The following is a 13,281-nucleotide window of genomic DNA, read 5'->3' on the forward strand; positions in this document are numbered from 1 at the left end:
TTTATAGTGAATCTGAGATTGGAACAAAATGTGCAACAAATGTTCTTTATGATTTATATTTATAAACCATTTAATTCCAGTTATATTTAAAATATCAATTTATTACAAAAAAGCTGTCATACATGGAGCAGTGCCAGAGTGTGGTCGCTGTAATGCCACTGGTGTTATGTGTTTGAGTTCCAGAACTAGCTGACGCTTGGATCTGCTAACCATATGTGATGAGGTTTGCAGCATCTCAGCTGGGTTGCTAGGTGCGGTCTCCAATTTTAAAATTTAAACAGCAACAGCTGACCCAAATGGGGCCTGACTGTAATATTTTCCAATTCAGAAATTGCAACAAAACTAAATGTAATAAATGCATATCAGATTTGCCAACAAATGTTCTGTTTGAACAGGAAATACATAGAATATAAATAAAATAAGTACCTTTTTAATTTTTCATTCCGTGCTTGCTTAATTATGCACTCAAGAATTCAGTCCAAACAAAGCAAAGGAAACTACTGAACACAAATACAATTAGTCATACAGGTTATTTAACTAGGACTTGAACATAGACAACAGAGCTAGAAGACTTGGGTATAAACTTATAAGCCTTAAGTAAGACAAGTGATTGTAAGTTTTTCTGTGCATTGTTAGATATTGAAATAGATATCCTCTTATTGTGCTTGGGTTTATTGGGTTGGCTGAGCACAGTGCAGAGAGGAAAATCAATGGGGAGAATTGCACACTTCTAAGGGAGCCTGCCTGTTCTTGGGATGAAGGTGATGCTGGTAAGGCCGTATTTACTGTTCATCCCTAGTTGTCCTGAGAAGATGATGGTGACTATTCTCCTTGAACTGGTGAAGGCTTTGTGCTGATGATGCCCTCGTGATGGCATTAAGTAGACAATTCCACAACACTGACCCAGGGATAATGAAGGAATGGCAGTATTGGCCGAAACTGATGGCTGGGAGCAATCTTGGATGTTATAGCGTTTCCGTGACATTGTCCGTCTTGGTCATGGGGTGATTGTGGTCGTGTAGCTGGAAATGCTATTGAAGGAAGCATGGAGAGCTACTGCTGAGCATCTTGTAGATAGTACACACTGCAGCCACAGTGAGATGCTTGTGTGTGTGTTGGGTATGGGGTTGGTGGGGGTCAGATTATGAGTTCAGTGGCAGGGTACCAGTCCTGCTTTAATAAAAGCAAAATACTGCAGATGCTGGAACTCTGAAATAAAAACAAGAAATGTTGGAAATGCTCAGCAGGTCAGGCAGCATCTGTGAGCAGAGTTAAACTTTCAGGTCAGTGACCCTTCATCAGAACTGGCAAATATTAGAAATGTAATAGGGTTTAAGCAAATCAAGTGGGGGTGGGGCAAGAGATAACAAAAGGGAAAGTGTTGATAGGACAAGGTCACAGAGGATAACTGACCAGAAGGTCATGGAGCAAAGGCAAATGATATGTCAATGGTGTGGTGAAAGACAAAGCGTTAGTGCAGAGAGGGTGTTAATTGACAGAAAAATGAACAGCCCTGGCTCAGAGCACAAACATGAAAAAATAACAGTGGGTAGGCACAGTAGTTAATCTCATGATGTAATGATGCTCAATGTGCTTCTGTTTGATTTGCCACTGCAGGTTCTCACACTCGACCAGCGGAACGCCGTGAGGCACAAGAATCTGCCTCTGGAGAAGATGCTGCCTATTCCCCAGAGGGTTCCCCATTACCTGCCTCTTCTTCTTCAACCTCCACCAGCGCAGATACAACCACACGGTCCATGGCGGGGGGTGCGGTTTCAGATTAGAATCAGAGTCATAATCTGGTGGGCACAGCACGGACGCATCCCAGCAGCTGAGGGAGCATATGCCAGCCAGATCCACTAACAATCAGAGGACTGCTAGGGACCAGGCCCCTACTCAGCCTCATGCTGATGATAATCCTCTGTTTGAAGCTACAAGAAGTCTGCTGGTAAAGCAGTGAAATCATGGGGAAAATATGTCAGTGATGCCTGAGGTCATGCGTGGCTTTGTGCATGCCATGGAGGAGTCCATACAAGCCATGACATCAGTCAGGTTCCAGGCATATGAGCATTTAGCTTCCTCAGTGGAGAGTTGGCGAGCTTCATGGCGAGTCTGGTTGAACACTCGACCCATGTACGAGCCGACCTGCACTCTATCACTGTAACCATGGGCTCAATGCAGCAGTGTCTAAGCGAGAGGGGGATGAGGAACCTGGACATCCCTCCAGGTGCCACTTCCCGTCATTGAGGCAGACAGGTGCCATCGTGCATCCAGATGGAGGAGGAGCGTGTGCCAGTTGTCCCGGGGACTTGATCTCAGGCCACCCCCAGGGTAAGCAGTTTCTCTTCCTCCCCTCAACATTGACCTCCTTATCTCCATCAGGCGAGTCCAAGTGAGATACTCAAGCACCAGTGCTGGAGATCCCCAGTAGAATGGAGCCCTCAAGTCCCATACCTCCAGAGGACATCCACCACAGTCATCCAGGGAAATGAGGCAACACAATAAGCAGACTGCTCCCACCTCAGGTACTAATGTTGTGGTAAGCACCAAGACATAGTGATAGAAAAAGGAAAATTAAGGAATTATGAGCACGCAAGTAGCATGGGTGGTTGTAATACTGTACATTCAAAGTATATTAGTGTGAAATACATTTATTTGATTTACGTTTTCATACATTCTCGTATATCATTTAAAGTTTTTGATCATAAAAGGATAATTATTCTCGCCTTATGGCTGGCACGCATTTATGCTTTTAAAGGATTTTAGAGAATGACCATTGTGTTGTTACAGTTATGTTTGTGCCTTTAGGCTTCAACGACAGCTACTTGTTTCATGAAGATTTTTCGCAGTATTCCATAGCAACATGCCTTCCAATGCAAGTTCTGTCGGCCCTCTCCTACAAGCCCTGTAGAGTACCTGCTGCAGCACCTTCGTAATCTGATCGGTTTTGATGCGCCAGTATAATCAAAGTGTTGTAACAGTGTAACGTCTTATGTTCCAGGGGTAATGCCTAAAAGCAAGATACTATTAACATGGAGACACAGGTATTTTTCAATGAAGTTCATTACAGACACGGCACTAAGCTCAGGTGCAATTGTTGATGTTCCTCGAGGCATGCTTCTACATTACAGCAATGAGTAAGGTCGCAGGGGTATCTGAATATTCTGTGAAATTGAAGTTTCGAACGTTTGAACTTCACTTAGGTAAGTGAACTCTTGGTGGAAACATCCAAAGATAAGGTTTTCTCTGATGTCCCTTGCACATCTCTCCATCGCCCATAAAATTTTCCGTCACATTATTGTCCTCCTCCTCATGCTCTTCATATTCATCCTCATCTGAGCTTGACTGCTGCTCCTGTTCCTCCACATGCAAAATATGTCCACGTTGCATTGCCAGGTTGTGCAGTGGCCATCAGATAATGATTATTCATGATACCCTCTGTGGTCTGTACTGAAGACCCCCTCCAGACTGGTGAAGGCAGCAGAAGCACATTTTCAGTAAGCCAATGGTGTGTTCAATGATGGCTCTGGTGGATGAGTGAGCAGCATTGTATCGCTGTTCGGCTGCACTTTGGGAATGCCTCATTGGTGTCATTACCATGTCCAAATTGGGCACCCCTTGTCACCCAGGAACCAGCATGTCAACTTGGCCTGGCGCTTTAAAAATCCCTGGTAGCTGTGAGTCTCATAAAATGTATGAGTCATGACAGCTCCCTGGGAAGTGAGCATAGACCTGCATGATTTTTTACTTGTGGTTGCAAACCAGTTGAACGTTCAAACAGTGAAAGCCTTTGCGATTCACAAATGCAGCTGAATGGTCCCAGGGAGCTTTAATGGTTACATGAGTGCAGTCGATCACCCATTGCACTCTAGGGAAGCTAGCAATGACACTGAAGGCTGCTGACCTTGCTGCTTGGCTGTCCTCATTTACAGGTAAGTAGATGAAATCATTGGGCGGCACAGTGGCGCAGTGGTTAGCACCGCAGCTGTGAGGCTCCAGGGACCCGGGTTCGATTCCGGGTACTGCCTGTGTGGAGTTTGCAGGTTCTCCCTGTGTCTGCGTGGGTTTTCTCCGGGTGCTCCGGTTTCCTCCCACAAGCCAAAAGACTTGCAGGTTGATAGGTAAATTGGCCATTATAAATTGTCACTAGTGTAGGTAGGTGGTAGGGAAATATAGGGACAGGTGGGGATGTTTGGTAGGAATATGGGGTTAGTGTAGGATTAGTATAAATGGGTGGTTGATGTTCGGCACAGACTCGGTGGGCCGAAGGGCCTGTTTCAGTGCTGTATCTCTAATCTAATCTATTGGCACGATGTAATAGGATATTGGTCAACTTTTTGATGCACCTATGAGTAGCAGCCTCTGAGATGTCACATATGTCGGCCATTGAGCCCTGGAAAGCATCGCTAGTGAAGAAATTGAGTGCAGCATTAATCTTGAGGGCAGCTGGCATGGGATTCCCACCAAACCACACGGTTGCAGGTCATGCTGAATGATTACACAAATTTCAGTGACCATCTCACGTGATATCTTCAGGCTTCTCTGGCATTGACTCTCAGATGCCTAAAGATAGTGTCATGCAGTCCCCCAGCTGTCAAGTATGAGGCATATTAATTTTGTCATATGAACATTGATTTTAAACTGTTCCACAGTGAAGAAAGGACTTGTTAATAAATCACCAGACACTTGGCTGGAAAAATACTTGCATACTAGCAGACAGTGCTTGGAGAGACAAATTACTACTCCCTGGTCCACTATTTCCTGGACTGTGATCACCAGGCATTGAAGGTGAGGACACTCACATTCCAGGATGACTGCTAAGATGGCAGAATCCACAAACAGAAGTGGTCAAACCAGCTAGTCACATGACTAATATATATAATAATATAAAAGCAAAATACTGCGGATGCTGGAAATCTGAAATAAAAACAATAAATGCTGGAACCACTCAGCAGGTCTGGCAGCATCTGTGGAAAGAGAAGCAAAGTTAACATTTCGGGTCAGTGACCCTTCTTCGGAACTGGCAAATATTAGAAATGTCAAAGGTTATAAGCAAGTGAGGCGGGGGTGGGGCAAGAGATAACAAAAGGTCATGGAGCAAAGGCAAACAATATGTTAATAGTGTGTTGAAAGACAAAGCATTAGTACAGATAGGGTGTTAACAGACTGAAGATTGAACAGCAGCAAGTACAAACATGAAAAAAACAGTGGGTAAGCAAACTGAACAAACTAAGATGAAATGAAATAAACATAAAAAAAATTGTAAAAAATGCAAAAAAAGAAAAAAAGAAAAAATAACTAAAAATAAAAGTAAAATAGGGGGCCCATCATGCTCTGAAATTATTGAACTCAATGTTCAGTCCGGCAGGCTGTAGTGTGCCTCATCGGTAAATGAGATGCTGTTCCTCGAGCTTGCATTGATGTTCACTGGAACACTACAGCAAGCCCAGGATAGAGATGTGAGCATGAGAGCAGGGGGGAGTGTTGAAATGGCAAGCAACCGGAAGCTCAGGGTCCTGCTTGCGGACTGAGTGGAGGTGTTCTGCAAAGCGGTCACCCAATCTGCTTTTGGTCTCCCCAGTGTAGAGGAGAAAACATTGTGAGCAGTGAATACAGTATACTACATTGAAAGAAGTACAAGTAAATTGGGCAGCACAGTGGTGCAGTGGTTAGCACCGCAGCCTCACAGCTCCAGCGACCTGGGTTCAATTCTGGGTACTGCCTGTGTGGAGTTTGCAAGTTCTCCCTGTGACTGCGTGGGTTTTCGCCGGGTGCTGTGGTTTCCTCCCACAGCCAAAGACTTGCAGGTTGATAGGTAAATTGGCCATTATAAATTAGCCCTAGTATAGGTAGGGGAATTGTGGGGATGTGGTAGGAATATGGGATTAATGTAGGATTAGTATAAATGGGCGGTTGATGATCGGCACAGACTCGGTGGGCCGAAGGGCCTGTTTCAGTGCTGTATCTCTAAATAAAATAAAAATAAATAAATAAATCGCTGCTTCACCTGAAAGGAGTGTTTGGGGCCTGGGATAGAGAAGAGGTAAATGGGCAGGTATTACACCTCCTGCGATTGCAGGGGAAGTTGCCATGAGACGAGGTGGTGGGGGTAATGGAGGAGTGGACCAGGGTGTTGTGGAGGGAACGATCCCTTTGGAATGCTGACAGGGGAAGGGAGGGGAAGATGCATTTGTCAGTGGCATCACGCTGGAGGTGGCGGAAATGGCGGAGGATGATCCTTTGGACATAGAGGCTGATGGGGTGGAAAGTGAGGACAAGGGGAACCCTGTCACGGTTCTGGGAGGGAGGTGAAAGGTAGAGGTGCGGGAAATGGGTCGGACACGGTAGAGGGCCCTGTCAACAACAGTGGAGGGGAATCCTCGGTTGAGGAAAAAGGAGGTCATTTCAGAAGCACCGTCATGGAAGGCAGCATCATCCGAGCAGATGCGTCGGAGGTGGAGAAACTGGGAGAATGGAATGGAGTCCTTACAGGAGGTAGGGTGTGAAAAAGTGTAGTCGAGGTAGCTGTGGGAGTTGGTGGGCTTATAATGGATATTAGTAGACAACCTATCCCCAGAGATGGAGACAGAGAAGTCGAGGAAGGGAAGGGAAGTGTCAGAGATGGACCATGTAAAGGTGAGAGAAGGGTGGAAATTGGAAGCAAAGTTTATGAAGTTTTCCAGTTCGGGGCGGGAGCAGGAAACGGCACCGATACAGTCATCAATGTACAGGAAAAAGAGTTGGGGGAGGGGGCCTGAGTAGGACTGGAACAAAGAATGCTCGACATATCCCACAAAAAGACAGGCATAACTAGAACCCCTGCGGGTACCCATAGCGACACCTTTTACTTGAAGGAAGCGAGTGGAGTTGAAGGAGAAGTTGTTCAATGTGAGAACAAGTTCAGCCAGGCGAAGGAGGGTGGTGGTGGATGGGGACTGGTTGGGCCTCTGTTCAAGGAAGAAGCGGAGAGCCCTTAAAACATCCTGGTGGGGATGGAGCTGTAAAGCGATTGGACGTCCATAGTGAAGAGGAGGCGGTTTGGACCAGGAAACTGGAAATTGTCAAAATGACGTAGGGCGTCAGAAGAGCCACAGATGTAGGTGGGAAGCGACTGGACCAGCGGAGAAAAGATAGAGTCAAGATAGGAAGAAATAAGTTCAGTGGGGCAGGAGCAGGCTGACACAATGGGTCTGCCGGGACAGTCCCGTTTGTGGATTTTGGGAAGGAGGTAGAAGCGGGCTGTCCGGGGTTGCGGGACTATGAGGTTGGAAGCTGTAGAGGGAAGATCTCCAGAGGAGATGAGGTCAGTGACAGTCCTTTGGACAGTGGCTTGATGTTCGGTGGTGGGGTCATGGTCCAGAGGGAAGTAGGAGGAAGTGTCTGTGAGTTGGCGTTGTGCTTCTGCAAGGTAGAGGTCAGTACGCCATACAACAACAGCACCACCCTTGTCTGCAGGTTTGATGACCATAGTCACATGACTAACCTGCTGGGCAACCTGAGGTTTTTTGAACTAGTCACAGGACAATTTGAATTCAGAAGGCTGTTTTGAACTGAAAGCTGAAGCAAGCAAGTCTCGTGCCTGGCTGTCTTTCTCTCTCGCTTTCTCCCAAGTCATCGGATCCATGGAAGGCACGTATACCTCAAGAGCGAAAAGACTCCTACATCGGAACAAGTTGAAGCGTGAAGTGGGCCCCAACAAATTACAAGACTTACCGGCAACCAAAGACTCCACATTGAACTTAAAGGACTGTAACTACCAGATATTACCTCAAACCTTTCCCCTTTATTCCTTCTACTTTTTCTGTCTCTATCTGCGTGTGTGTTTATCGCGTATACATGCTAGCGTGGTCGTGTCGCATATTCGTAGTCGTTAACCGGATTAGAGTTTAAGATTAATAAACTTCTACCTTTCTTGTTTAAATCTAAGGAAACCTGTCTGATTTCTTTGCCTTACAATTGGAAAGCAGTGAACAAGGAGTTAAAAACACGGTGTTTTCAAATTAAACCCTGTTACGATTAACCAGGCAAAGGCTGAGAGGGAACCCCTAGACCCCTCTCACCTGGTTGTAACAATAGTCTGTCCTGAGGATGCGCTGACACTCCAACTTCCATCTTCTATAATGTTTTCCCTAGATGGCCTCATTCTGAGCAGCCTCGCCCTCTTGTGCTGCCCACTACTGGCGTTGCGGCATCAGCTGCTGTGCTGCAAGAGCCCTCCTAATTCACATCCTCTGCTCTTCTTCCTGAGGTAGGAGAGAAATTGGGTGTATGTGACCCATGTCTTTGCAGTTTTCCAACTGTTAAAATGAGATCAGTGTAAAAAATCACCCATGTTTTGCCATGGAGCTCTATAATTGAAATAATGAGCAGATAGCTTGTATGTGACTCACATTGTACCCAGCCTGAAATCCACCCATCCATCATTGATCTCCTCCTAATCAATTTGCAATCCTTGAATGGCCACATGGTTTCCAGTATCATTTGGCAAAATGATACCTGTGACAATCGAGGCGACTTTCCCCACCTTCTGACTTCCTCCTGCCACCTTCCAGCCTGCACCCATCACTCTTGACCCACCCAAAGTTACCTTACACTTTCCCTCCGTGACCCTTGAACCACCCCCCATTACCTTGGACCAGATAACTATAAACTTTTGCATGCCGTCTCTCTCCCCGTTCCTCCATCCATGACAATCGAAATGCTGACTCTAACCTTTGATCCTCCAAAAATCCACCTCGATGTCATTGCCGAGTCCCATTCTCCTCTCTATGATGATATTAAATATCAAACCTTAAGTCTTGACCTTCCCCCACTACCAAATCCAAATGCCCCCTCTGACTGTGCCCATACCCTCCGCCCGCCAGTACCCTGAGTTCACCCCACAGCACCCCAACGTGGACAGCACGTCCCCCTCCTTTTAGGCCCATCATGCCCATCACTGTAATCTTCTGCTCAGAACAACCCCCCAACGAACTGCAGCATCAACAACACCTGGTACACACCCTGGACGCAACAACATTCCCTCCCCTGCACCTCCAGGCACCTGAGACCCCACCCTGTGTCCTCCACCCCATGCCTTCCCTGCCATCCCAGTAAAGGAAATCACCCTTGCTGGTGCCAAGCCTGGAGCTAAACATCCATTCCAATATTGGCCTTCCTTATACACAAGAGTTCAAGAAAGAAAACCACTGACCTCAGACACAACTGCACGAAGCCGACTGGTGCGCACCACCTTTAAGCGAACGTGGACCAGGTGCCACAAGGTTCATGTTCGCCGCTAACTTAATCTGGCAGGTAGGACTTAATTTGAAATAATGATAGGGTAATGAGTATTCATGCTATGTAAATGAATGGAACAGTGAAACCCGCCACAGTACAGGGTGAACCCCAGACCACTGCAAACATGCAGCTGACTTAATTACAAAACAAAAACCCACCATTGGGTGACTCATACTGAATTAAGTCATTCTGCCTGTCACAAAAGCCACTCTTGCAAGCCCTATAAAATTCCCCCCGGAGAGTGAGACTCCAGTGCGCAAGCTTCAGCATAGTGTGTGTGATTAAATGAACATTCATCTTGCAGCTAGGTTGTTCTGTAGGCTCACATTTTCAAATGGTAAGGTTGACAACTGTTCCAATTTGAAGTGGCAGTAATTCATTGTTTCCTGCTGTAGTACAAGCTTGCACGTAAGCTTGGTAAAAGCTGTTTTCCAATGGCATAATAAGCAGTCTCGCGGTTTAGCTCTTCATTGTATGCATTCTTTGCCAGTATACTTGGTATGATGAACTCCCTTACCTTGGCAAACATCCTGTGGGTTTTGATCTTTTTTATTTATCTGTCCCCATATTCTTTGGCTGTTTGGTACACCATTTACTATGTCTGCCATCTCTTGCCAAGCAGACTTTATTCTCCTGTGAGGCGGCTGCCTTGGGGTTTCCCAGCAGTTGGAGCTGCACTTCTTGAAGAAGCACCTCCAAAACAGCATCTGATAATAATGGTGATCTTTTGTTGCTCAGCCAATTCCAGTTTTCAACCTAGTACTAATGAATCAGTCCCTGTAAAAGCTGCAGCTGCCATTATATTCTCCTCACAGTAAGCTTCTGCCAGCAAGTCCAAACTGGGCTGACAACTTGCTGTGTATACATAATAAGGCTGATATCAGAAAACCCTGTGAGGTCCACTTGGCATCATGTAGACAAGCTCTAAGTTCTCTATGCCCCAGTCATGCCAACTCAGTAGCGTTTGTAGGAGCATTTTCTATTCTTCTGCCATTTTATTAGTGCAGGTTCACTGCAGTACATTACAGGAGCATTCATCACAGTTAGTTCCTCATGCTTCATCCCAATGTTTTAGAGGAACGGATTTGGGTGTGTGGGGTTGGGGGGGTGAGGGGGGGGCGGTGGGGGATAGGTTTATAAGGATGCAGCACAGATAGCTGTGAGTTTGAGACTTCTAATGGGAGGTTCAGGGAAGGGACACAGTTATTCTGCAAAAGCAGAGTTCTAGTTGGTAGGTTGTAGCATTTCACTTTGTCTTTGCATCTTTGTTCCTAAATCTCTAAGTCTCTCTACCTCTCTCTCATTTGTAAGACGCTCCTTAAAATCAACCTCTTTGACCAAACTTTTGATCATCTGTCCTAATGTCTCCTTATGTGGCTTGTTGTCAAATTTTGTTTGATAATGTTCCTGTGAAGTGTCTTGGGAGGTTTAACTATGTTAAAGGCTCTACATAAATACAAGTTGCTCTTGTCATCGACCTCCCTCCAGATGGATGAGAAATTGATAGATGCAGAGGCTGACTGACATTCTTTCATTTACAATTCATTGTGGCAATGCATTCGGGTTATAATAATGTTTTACCTCCACCCAATTCAAAATAGCAACAAATACATTTGTACAGTACATGACAAGAAACAAACTTTTCTTTCAAAAGCACTTTAACTTATTAAGATGAACATTGATATTTTTGAAAGATAAACATTGCAAATAAAATTAATTTACATTAATAACTGCGACTTATCAGGGGACTTGCCATTTCACAACAGGAAATTTCAGCAGATCCACACTTATGAAGAAATTATACAACTTCTTCAAAAAAAATTATAGAGTTAGAAATGATCCACACCTGCACTCTCCGTGATGTGCACCGTTTAAATTGTAGCCCATGGCAAGGTTTCAGGAGTTTAATTCTGTTTTTATTCATTCTTCTAATAATGCTTTTTCTTTTCAGTGGTACTCAGGCATGTTTAAAGTGAGACTAAAACTTTTACTGAACCAAAGTGAGGATGAAAGTGAAAACCAACAATCTCTGTCCTACTGTTGTCATGTGCCAGAAATTCTTTCTGCAAATACCTCCCCCTACCCCCACTCCCCACACACATACAATGTGCAATTTCCTAAGCAAATAAAACTTATAGGGAAGCTTCACAACAGGCTTTGCTGCTTGCTTGGATGCATCCCTGCTCCCAATATAGTCCTGTAGTCTTTGATATCAAAGGTCTGGGGGCCCTGTGTCAAGTCACCCACTGGGAGTGACACAAACTGTACAGCTGACAGCTCCTATCTCCAGAGACTAGAGATTAGCATTGTCTAACATCTGGAACTAGCATGCCAGGGTTTCACTCACTCACTCACTCACACACACACACACACATGCATTTCAATCTTATTTAGTTCCATACCTTTTTGGCACTCAGACTATATTAGAGTACAATAAAACCTACCCCAGCTATTCTAATATTTTAGAATATCTCAACTGTATATTTCCTAAATTTTTAGGGAATTAACCAATACTAGATTTTGCTGCATTCTTTGTTATTCATACACTTTACTTCCTATCAGTGGTTATTCAGCAATGCTTGTATCAAGTTCCTCCCTGCTATTTTAATAGAGGTATTAAGCTGCCCTTTTTAAGTGGGTTACTAACTTCTTTTAGAATAGCAGAGGGAGAACTTTTATATAAGTGCTCATAGAATAACATTGCTGAAATTCACTTCCACCTTCTATAGTTTTATCATTAAATTGAATGGAATTCATTGCAATTTGGAATGTTACATTAATTTTCCCATACCCTCTATCAGTTTTGGAAAATCAATAGCAATTTGTAAATTAAATGAAAGTACATAACAATAGTTTTTGGGTAGTGTGCCATGCCCAGGAATTTTGTTACTATACCTTCCTCAGTAGGTTTAAAGATGTTATCAGGGAAGAACTCTGGACATGGGGAGAGAAAGACATTGTGCTGAGAAGGTATCTGAAGGAGAGTAATTCAAGTCAGCAATTTGATCCATGAGAGCACTGGTAAAAAATATGATGATTGTACTCAAATTATGTTCAGGGTGTCTGGTGCCAATAACCCTGATTTTAGTATTGTCGCAAAGACTAGAACTGTGCAGTAGTAAGCAGTGGCTAAATGCAAATAAATACAGCCTAATAGCACAAATATGACTGAATTTGCTACAGGGGAATACATAATTCCTTCTGTGTCAAGCAGTAGAAGAGAACACCATTTATGAAATTTTATTTTAATAACCCCGTAGGTATTTGTAATGGCTCGTGCTCCTTCTCCCACTCGCTAGGTAACACTTCATTTAAAGTCAGATTTTTCCTCTTTCTACTGCTTTAAGTGTACCTGAATTCTAAAGAGTTTATACTGCGCATAGTCCTAACTCACTTTATCCTTTTTAAATCATTCTTGGGATGCAGATGCCGCTGACAAAGCCAACAATTATTTGTTTCCTTCCCTCAAGGACTTTAGTGAACTAGTTAGATTTTTACAACAATCTGACAGCTTCATGGTCACTTTTTCAGGCATCAACTTTTTATTTCTGGATTTTTTAAAAACTGAATTCAAAATCTGAAACTGCTATGGTGACATTTGCATTTGCTTTCTCTGGATCGTTAGTCCAGGCTTCTGGATTACTAGTTCAGTTAAATAACCACTACATTATCATACCCTTACCCTTCAAGAGAATTTGACCAGCCCTCAAGTACACACATAGGGCTGAATTTTACGAGTGCGCTTTCCCCGCTCCCCCATCCTGCCTGCCCTGAAAATTTTATTCCTCCCCGCTCCCCATCAGGTTCCCGCCTTGGAGCTCTGTACAAAGTTCCGAAGGTGCGCAAAGCATGAATGGCGGCTGCAAAATTGGCGTGGGATGGCCGCCGCCTGCAGGTAAATTTATTTACATATTATTAATGTTAATTTGAATATGCAGACGAAGGGCCCGCCGCCAGGCGGCGGTGGGTGGGGAACCGCACTAAGGTCCCCCACGCCACCGG

Source organism: Heterodontus francisci, chromosome 1, assembly GCF_036365525.1.
Source record: "Heterodontus francisci isolate sHetFra1 chromosome 1, sHetFra1.hap1, whole genome shotgun sequence".
Lineage (NCBI taxonomy): Eukaryota > Metazoa > Chordata > Chondrichthyes > Heterodontiformes > Heterodontidae > Heterodontus > Heterodontus francisci.